The following is a 9,339-nucleotide window of genomic DNA, read 5'->3' on the forward strand; positions in this document are numbered from 1 at the left end:
CACAGGGTTCCTACAGGTTTCTACAAGTTAAATTTAGGACATTTAAGACTTAGAATTTTACAGCTGTTCCCCTCCACTCATATTAACCATGTCAAAAATGTTCTTTTCTCCAACCAGGCATTATACAAATTTATTTGTATCGCACCATTCATACACAAGGGAATTCAAAGTGCTTCACAGAGACATAGAAACACATAAAATTACATAGGAAAGGGGTTCCCAAAGTTGGGTACTTGACATTTTTTGGGGAAAAATACATTAAAAAAGTTATCATGTACCAAATAAAAAATAATGAGAATTAATGCTGAAATATAAAACACAATAAATACATTCATATCATAGTTTTATTGTCAACCATTTAATTTAAGCTTTGGTAACATTTTAAGAACATTTCTATTTTTATATTATTCAGAATGAGTTTATTTGAGTTTTGTTGCTGAAAGGTTCATTTATTAATTAATGACCAATTTATTTATTTTGTTTATCAATGAAACAGGGCTTTAAAAATGTGTTATTTTTTTTCTATATTACAGTTAAAAGACTTTAAAATTATCTTGCTAGCATATAAAGCACTGAATGGTTTAGGCCCAAAATACATCAGAGACCTTCTAGTCCAGTATGAACCATCCAGACCACTCAGGTTGTCTGGTGCAGGTCTGCTCTGTGTTCCAAAAGTCAGAACTAAACATGAAGAATCAGCGTTCAGTTTCTGCGCTCTATATATCTGGAACAAACTACCAGAAAATATGAGGTCTGCTGAGAGTCTGAGTTCTTTTAAGTCAAGGTTAAAGACTCACCTGTTCACTGCTGCCTTCGACTAAAAGGCTTTTGACTTTTTAAATGTTATATTCTCTTTCAACACCCTGCATTGCAACTCTTACTTTAATATGTGTGTGTTTTTATATTTTTGGGTTTTATGTGTTGTTTTCTTTCTTGCTGTTTTTAATCACCTTTTACACGTTTCTTTTATAATGTTTTAAACATGTTTCTTTTTCCTTTGTTGTTGTATTTCAATGTCCTGTGTGAAGCACCTTGAATTGCCTTGTTGCTGAAATGTGCTATACAAAAAAACTTGTCTTGCCTTAAATATATGTTGTTTGTTTACAAAGTTTTGAAAATATAAACAATTTTTGCCTTTTTTTTTTTCAATCAAAAATGCTGAAGTGAGAGTTGTGGGTACTTGGCTAAAAAAGTATATTTAAGGGGGTACTCCACTGTAAAAAGTTTGAGAAACACTGACAAATGCGGAATAAAACGGTAAACAAAAGTATACCACAGACTTTAAAAGTGAGTGACGGAAAGAAAGAAATGAAAACAAGAATAACAGACAGTTAAAACAAAAGCTAAAAACAGTCAAACTAACATTAAAATTAAGAATTTAGTGTTAAATCAATCCAAACAGTCCCGACTGTGAGTTGCAGTGCAGGTAAAAAAAAAAAAAAAAAAAAATAATAATAATAATAATGATGATAATAAAAAGCTGTAAATAAATGAGTGTTTAACCTTTTCAGCAGTTTCAGCAGATTTGCAGCTCATTTGTTCCAGATGTGTGGAGCATAAAAACTAAAAGCTGCTTCTCCCTGTTTAGTTCAGACTCTGGGGACTGAGAGCAGACCTGTACCAGAGGACCTGAGTGGTCTGGATGGTCCCCGAACCATTCAGAGCTTTATAAACTAACAAAAGTATTTGAAAGTCTATCCGCTGAGAGACAGGAAGCCATGGTAAAGACCTCAGAACTGGTGTGATGTGGTCCACTTTTTTGGTTCTACTGAGGACTGGAGCAGCAGCATTTTGGATCAGCTGCAGTTGTTGAATAGACCTGTGTAGAGGCTGTTACAGTGATCTAATCGACTAAAGATAAATGTATGAACCAGTTTTTCCAGATCCTGTTGGGATATTATTAAATTTACCTCCCTGGTGGTTACTTTTTAAAAGACACATTTAAACAATACAGTGAACAAAATTTAAGCAGTGTAACTTAAGACCTACCATATCAAATTTAATATTTTTTAAAGGCTTTTTAAGGTATTAAATGCAGATTTGTACATTTAAGACTTTTAAGACTTTTTAACCCTGTGCCACAGCAGCCTGGAGATCATTAGTGGTTTCAGGACCGGACAGCTCCTCTGTAACCTGGGCCTTATCTGTGATTTCAGCACTGGACAGCGACACAACTGTGAATGCCTTATTCCTTGGGCTGAAGCATCAACTCTTCACATCCATTTCAAAACAGCATTTCATCAGTGTGTGGGACACAGACAGAATTTTTGTTGCCAATTCACAAGCACTGTTAACCCTTGAGGTGCTGGAAGGTTTTTTTTGTTTGTTTGTTTGGTTTTTTTTATTCTATTTTAATATCAAGATTTCATTTTGTAATGTTTTTTTGTGACTTTGGTGCTTAACCCTTTCATTCAGGACATCCACATTTGTGGAAATAGTTTAACTTTCAACTTTCCAAAGGGTTATAAAGGCAATACAATGAAAAATAGTATTGTCTTAGTTTTAGAAATTGGACTGCTCTGTGATCTCATAACGTTAACCTCCCAAGACCCAGCTATGGGTTTCTCAGTTTAATACTAAATAAATAAATAAATAAATAAACTATCCACTGCAAGTACATTCCATGAAAAAAAAAAAAAAAAATGCATCATGATGTCTCCAAAATAGGCAATTATTTCATTTAAAAGAAGCCAAAACTTGCACTTTACTGGGTTTCAAGAGGTTAAATATCTTCTTAATAAAACCATATTTTTAAACAATTCAAAATGCATTTCAATTTTAGCCTAATTTTGAGTAAGAAAATCAATCTAGAAAAAAAAAAAAAAAGAAAGAAAAAAACCCTCTTTTTTTCATAATTCATGCATGAAAGGGTTAAAGGGTTGATATTCCTTAGTATAATAGCAGAGGAATGTTCTCTGTAAGACTTCATACAGTAAATGTTGATCTCACCAAATCCATGTGAAATGTAAAGGATGGGAAACAGATTTTTCAATAACTGAGCCGATTTAAGCGGATTAGTTGGTTAATTTGTCAAATCAAAAAACTCATTTTCATTAACACATACCCTCCATCCAAAAATAAATACATTTATAATAAGCAAGTGATCCACAAGTATATCAAATACTTAAAACGTTTATCTTTTCAGACTTAACTTATGTAGCACTTGGGAAGAAATGGTGCCAAAATCAGAATATCTATGCAATAAAATAATTATTAAATCTTGAAAAAAGATCAGCTATCCTTTGACTAACTAACTGATTGATTATTGGAGCACTTTCTAAAAACAAAAAACAAACAAAAAAAAAGACAAAAAAGCAAATATAAGATGCAACAAGATGTAAAAGACAGGAGTAAAATGCAACAACAGAAAATGCAAAAAAGATGAAAATTATGTCAAACTTTTCCTTCTTTTTTTCCCTTTTTTTTTTTTTCACTTCAGGTCTTATTTTTGGTTTTGTTTATTCCCTTCACTGTGGAGTTTGTTCACACTGAATATAATACAACTTAAAGAAAAACAAAATTATTTAGAATTAATAATGCAAGTCGATGAAACGATACAAGAGAAACATTCATGACCCATAAAAGAAAATGAGAAAAATATGAAAAGAGAATAATTTAGAAAAATATATAACAGAAAAACTTAATGGGGGAACGCTCAATAAAATGTCATCATCATGGCAATTCATGATCTGTTTCTGTAAATTTAGGTCCTGTTGAGACATAAAATCGATTTGATTGATTGATGTGGCATAGGGATTAGAGGCAGAGGAGTCTATGTGAATGTATATATGTATGTATGTAACAGTGTATATAGGTATTTGTACATGTATATGGAAGTGTATGTGCATGGGTATGTATATGTGTGTGTATGCATATATATGTATGTATATATATGTATACAATGGTATATGTGGATGTGTGTGTATGTATGTATGTATGTGTATATATATGTATGCATGCATGCATGCATGCATGCATTTATGTACATATAAATATATATATATGTGTGTGTGTGTGTGTGTGTGTGTATATGTATGTATGCATGCATGCATGTATGCATGTATGTATGTATGTATGTATGTATGTATGTATGTATGTATGTATGTATGTATGTATGTATGTATGTATGCATGCATGCATGCATGCATGCATGCATGTACGTACGTACGTGTATATGTACATATTGTTGGTTTACGGCTAATAAGATATGCTTCCTCTCACTCCTTTTTAAATATGACTTTTTTTTTTCTTTTTATGTGTATCATTATTTTATGCTTCCTTGAATTTTCATTTTTATATTATGTTGTGCAAAAAAGTCAATTAGTAGCAATCAGGAAGCTTGTATCATTTCCATATTCGAAACAAATCAATTAAAAAAAAAAAAAGGGTCTCAAGCTGAAAATGTGGGAACCACTGTTTTATTGGAAGACTGTGTGTGTCCAGACAGAACTTTAACCTGGCTAAGAATAACAAAGTATGTTCCATGTGTCCACACATGCCTTTATGGGCTGGAGGTACAAATACTACCAAAGGCCTGCACCCCCAAACACTGGAAAAAACAGAACAAAAATAGACAATCCAGCTGGAGGGCAGGGTGTCTGCAGGTAAACACACAGACTGAAGTCAGACGTCAGGATTTTGCCACTTTGAGTCTATATATTGTTGATGTCAAACGCTCATTTTTGGTACATGTAAGAATGTATGAAAACCTCCAGCCTTTGGAATGTATTACCGGCTAGACCAAGCTTAATATCGCCCATATGGTGCTCACAGACATACCAAGATACACATTCCATCTGTTGAAAAGCATCTAATACAAACTGCATTCAATCAACCACAGGAACTACAATAATCCAATACAACCGCTCGCTTCAACGGGATACAGCATGATTTAACATTTGGCTGCATCGGACCTGAAAGGAGCTGAAAGCATTCTGTGTAAATAGAAATTCCTCTTGTGTTATTTACTAATTAAGAGAATAATTCAACTGCTTCAAGGTCTGACGGAACAGGCAGGGCTAAAAATGCTCCAAATGGGACTTCACTTTCACTCCCATGTTTTCTTTCCACTCAGTAGCTTAGGATAATTAACCAAAGTATTCATAAACACTAGGGGGCCAGATTTAAGGGGTGACACCAGGACACATTTCATGTTCAATAAGCTCTGTGTTGAAAACTAAATAACTTATCTCCATGTTTAATACATGTATGAAGAGGTCTCGGTAAGTACTTTCACATCCAATCCAGTTTGATTTGTAAAGCACTTTAACCCATAAAGACCCAGAACTACTTTGGTAGCAGTTCCCAAATGAAATTTCCTCCATATTTAACCTTTCTTAAGTGATTTATCACCATTTATTGTAATATTATCTTCTGTTCTTCAGTGTAAATCATGTATATTCCTATATTTAATTTTCTGATCATGTAGATGTTCAGAAAAGCTAAGATTATAATTAAAAAAAAAATAAATAAATAAATAAATGTGCATCATATTTTACATCTTTCGAACACATCAGAACATAGGTGCTGCGTAAACAAATGGTAACTTAACAGCCATTACTACGGTGGCCCAGAGGTGTAACAGCCCAAAAATTATCCACTATAAGAAAAAAAGAGAACAGCCCAAAAAATTATCCACTGTAAGAAAAAAAAAGAGAGAACAGCCCAAAAAATTATCCACTATAAGAAAAAAAGAGAACAGCCCAAAAAATTATCCACTATGAGAAAGAAAAGAGAACAGCCCAAAAAATTATCCACTATAAGAAAAAAAAGAGAACAGCCCAAAAAGTTATCCACTATAAGAAAAAAAAAGACAACAGCCTAATAAATTATCCACTATAAGAAAAAAAAAGACAACAGCCCAGAAAATTATCCACTATAAGAAAAAAAGACAACAGCCCAGAAAATTATCCACTATAAGAAATAAAAGAGAACAGCCCAAAAAATTATCCACTATAAGAAAAAAAAGACAACAGCCCAAAAAATTATCCACTATAAGAAAAAAAAAAAGACAACAGCCCAAAAAAGTATCCACTATAAGAAAAAAAGACAACAGCCCAAAAAAGTATCCACTATAAGAAAAAAAAGTCAACAGCCCAAAAAATTATCCGCGATAAGAAAAAAAGACAACAGCCCCAAAAATTATCCACTATTAGAAAAAAAAGACAACAGCCCCAAAAATTATTCACTATAAGAAAAAAAGACAACAGCCCAAAAAATTATCCACTATTAGAAAAAAAAGACAACAGCTCAAAAAATTATCCACTCTAAGAAAAAAAGACAACAGCCCCAAAAATGATCCACTCTAAGAAAAAAAGACAACAGCCCAAAAAATTATCCACTATTAGAAAAAAAAGACAACAGCTCAAAAAATTATCCACTCTAAGAAAAAAAGACAACAGCCCCAAAAATGATCCACTCTAAGAAAAAAAGACAACAGCCCCAAAAATTATCCAGTATAAGAAAAAAAAAAAAAAAAAGACAACAGTCGAAAAAATGATCCACTATAAGAAAAAAAAAAAAAAAGACAACAGCCCAAAAAGTGACTGCAGGATGAACTGGAATATATATAGAAGGATTAACAAGATGTTCCTGCAACATTTCTGACTTCCTGTCAGCCATTTTGGTTACGAGTAAAAACAAAGATGCACTTCCCATGACTGGCCAACAGGTGGCAGTGTATGGGATGACTGGCTGATGTGGAACGAAAGCAACAAAACCCTCAAATATACAAGAGAACAGCTTAGGAATAGCTGTCCACTGTAGTGACCACTATACATGAAAGGGTTAACTTTTTTTTTTTTTTTTTTTGTCAGGTTATTCACATCCTTTTTGTTTGGATGGTTTGTAAATGTAAATATCGGCATAACTGAATGTTATTTTTTGCACTAAAACAATTTGGAGTTGTCATTATTTATTGGCTATCGTGTTATTATTTTACTGGTTCGGCCCACTTCCGATAAAATTGGGCTGAATGTGGCCCCCGGAAATAAAAAAAAAAAAAAATGACACCCCTGCTTTACATCATCATCAATCATATCTTTTTTTCGACAAAATGAGCCTATTTGAGAAATGAGAGGTGAAACTTAAATATTTTATGCTGACGTTCACTTTCGCTTGAGGCCTAATAAACTACACAAGTGTTACGACGCTCAGACATCGTTGTAAATAGTGACGTAAAACTCGGTAAATCTGAAATAGGCGGCTTTGCCCTCCTCCCTGTTTTGACTACTTGAAGGGATCATCCCACAGCACATACTGCAGAGCGAATACACTTTAAAAAAAAAAAAAAAAAAAAAAAAAAAAAAAGGACTATTGAACTATAGCTCAGACGGCTAAACCCAACCAAGTACAGCTGGCTTTTCTTTGCCTTCCATATGTTAAGCCCCTTCTCTTTAATAGAATGTCTTTAATCCAGAGGCATGTTGTGCAAAGCGCTATGAAAAATCATGTTTAGGAGATTAGCATTGGAATCCTCGTTCTTCTCGCCAAAGCTTATCACTTGAGGGGCTTTTTTGATGCAGACTGCGGGCAGCGCTGACTCAAACGTTTGTGTGTATGTGTGTGTGTATGTGTGTCTGTAGGGACTACAACTGGTGCATTACTCAGCAATTTTGGCCGAGGCCGTTTTCCCAAAGCTCAGTCTGTATACAGTTCAGAGAGACCTCCCTTTTGGATTCTCCCCTTTTCACAATCTCTCCTTCAACTCCCCTTTTCGTTAACTTTTACTTCCTCTCAGCACTAAATCTTACTTATGTAGGTAAAACCTGCATTTTCCCGGGTCGCAGTCGTGAAAAATTCAGAGGCCCTAAGATTCTGGCGACTCCTAAAAGTGGCTTTTTAATATTTTAAATACATTACAAACTGCCTAATTGATCTTGTAACGGCACCAGAAGAATACATAATGATCCTAAAATCCCAACCCCATGGAAAACTGATCCCATCTGGCCTTCTATTCAGACTCAAGTCTCAAGTGTTCTGCGGTGCAACAAGACTCATGCAAACAGCGGCGTAATTAATGTAGTTATCTTGAGAGGCACGTTTAATTGATCGGAGACCTAAGTTGCAAAGACACACACTATGAATAGCAACACAGCCAGGAAAAGAAAAGAAAAAAAAAAAAAAAAAAAAGAGACTGGGTGATGGAGAAGGAAGTAGGAGACAGTGTAATTTCCACAGCTCAGGGACAATATAAACTTTTAATTGTTTCACAAGTTTCGCTGTTAAATCAAGCATTCATAGTTTGAAGAAATTAATGTCTGATTGTATCGCTGAAAACTACCGCTTTAGAATTCCTACTACACTGTAAGACCGGATAAATTGAGTTTACTTAAAAAATTGATGTAATGAGTAATGAAAACTTGAGTGTATTAAACTTAAATGCTTGATTTGAATGGAATTACTATTTTAAGTACAACACACTAAATGCCAAGTTAATTTAACTTAAAATTTGTTGCAATATCAATTGCTTTGTATAATCATTAGACTGAATATCATCAGTTCATTGTACTCATTTCCAGTTTGATTTAAATTAAAATTGAGACTTTGGGTGAAATTGTCATTTTTCCATTAGGTACATTTTTATGCGCAAGTTATATTTGGGCAATTTGAGGCTCAGTGGAAAAACGACTATTGACTCAGGTTTCCTGTTGTGTCCACACATACCGTGACATGTTTCTTGTTCTTCTTCACTTGTTGTAAGGCATGTCAACATCCGTTTTTTTTAATTCACCTGACTCTAGTTGCAAAAAAAGGTCTGTCCATTGCAGTTTTGCGTGATATACCATTTGTGTTACGCCCAAAAAAAAACTCTGGCCATCGCAAAAACTTTTAATTGAAAACTTAGACTTTTGGTAAAATTGTTGTTTTTCCATTACACAAATTTTTATGTGCAAGTTATACTTGATGAAAAAATGACTACGGACTCATGACGTTTTAAAATGGCGACTACAAGAACATGTGCTGTGGCTGAGTACACCTTCAGCCACGTTGGTGGAAGAGTTTAAACACACCTGTGGAGCCTGATGGATCTGGAAAACTTAAAGTAACGAACCATACAAAAAAAAAAAAAAAAAGTAAGGAACCGTGACTGAAGGGAAAATTTGAGAATCTCTAAGGATCTAAGAACAGAGCGACAGATTTTGATATAATAATTGAATTTACTTTAATGTTGTTCAGTCAGTATGATTTAGTGCGCTCTAAGACCGGATAAATTAAGTTTGCTTAAAAAATTGATGTAATGAGTAATGAAAACTTGAGTGTATTAAACTTAAATGCTTGATTTGAATGGAATTACTATTTTAAGTACAACACACTAAATGCCAAGTTAATTTAACTTAA

The 9,339-nt window shown here is 33.7% G+C and overlaps 1 long non-coding RNA gene across 1 annotated transcript; it reads left to right on the plus strand.

Annotated features, from left to right (window-relative positions):
• The first annotated feature begins 1,535 nt into the window (after positions 1–1,535).
• Positions 1,536–9,034, plus strand: LOC115435898 (uncharacterized). Its single transcript, XR_003937745.1, has 3 exons — positions 1,536–1,633; positions 3,763–3,770; positions 9,020–9,034. It is a non-coding gene; the product is annotated as an uncharacterized LOC115435898 (long non-coding RNA).
• The last annotated feature ends 305 nt before the right edge of the window (positions 9,035–9,339 follow it).

The sequence above is a fragment of the Sphaeramia orbicularis genome, chromosome 2 (genome assembly GCF_902148855.1).
Source record: "Sphaeramia orbicularis chromosome 2, fSphaOr1.1, whole genome shotgun sequence".
NCBI lineage: Eukaryota > Metazoa > Chordata > Actinopteri > Kurtiformes > Apogonidae > Sphaeramia > Sphaeramia orbicularis.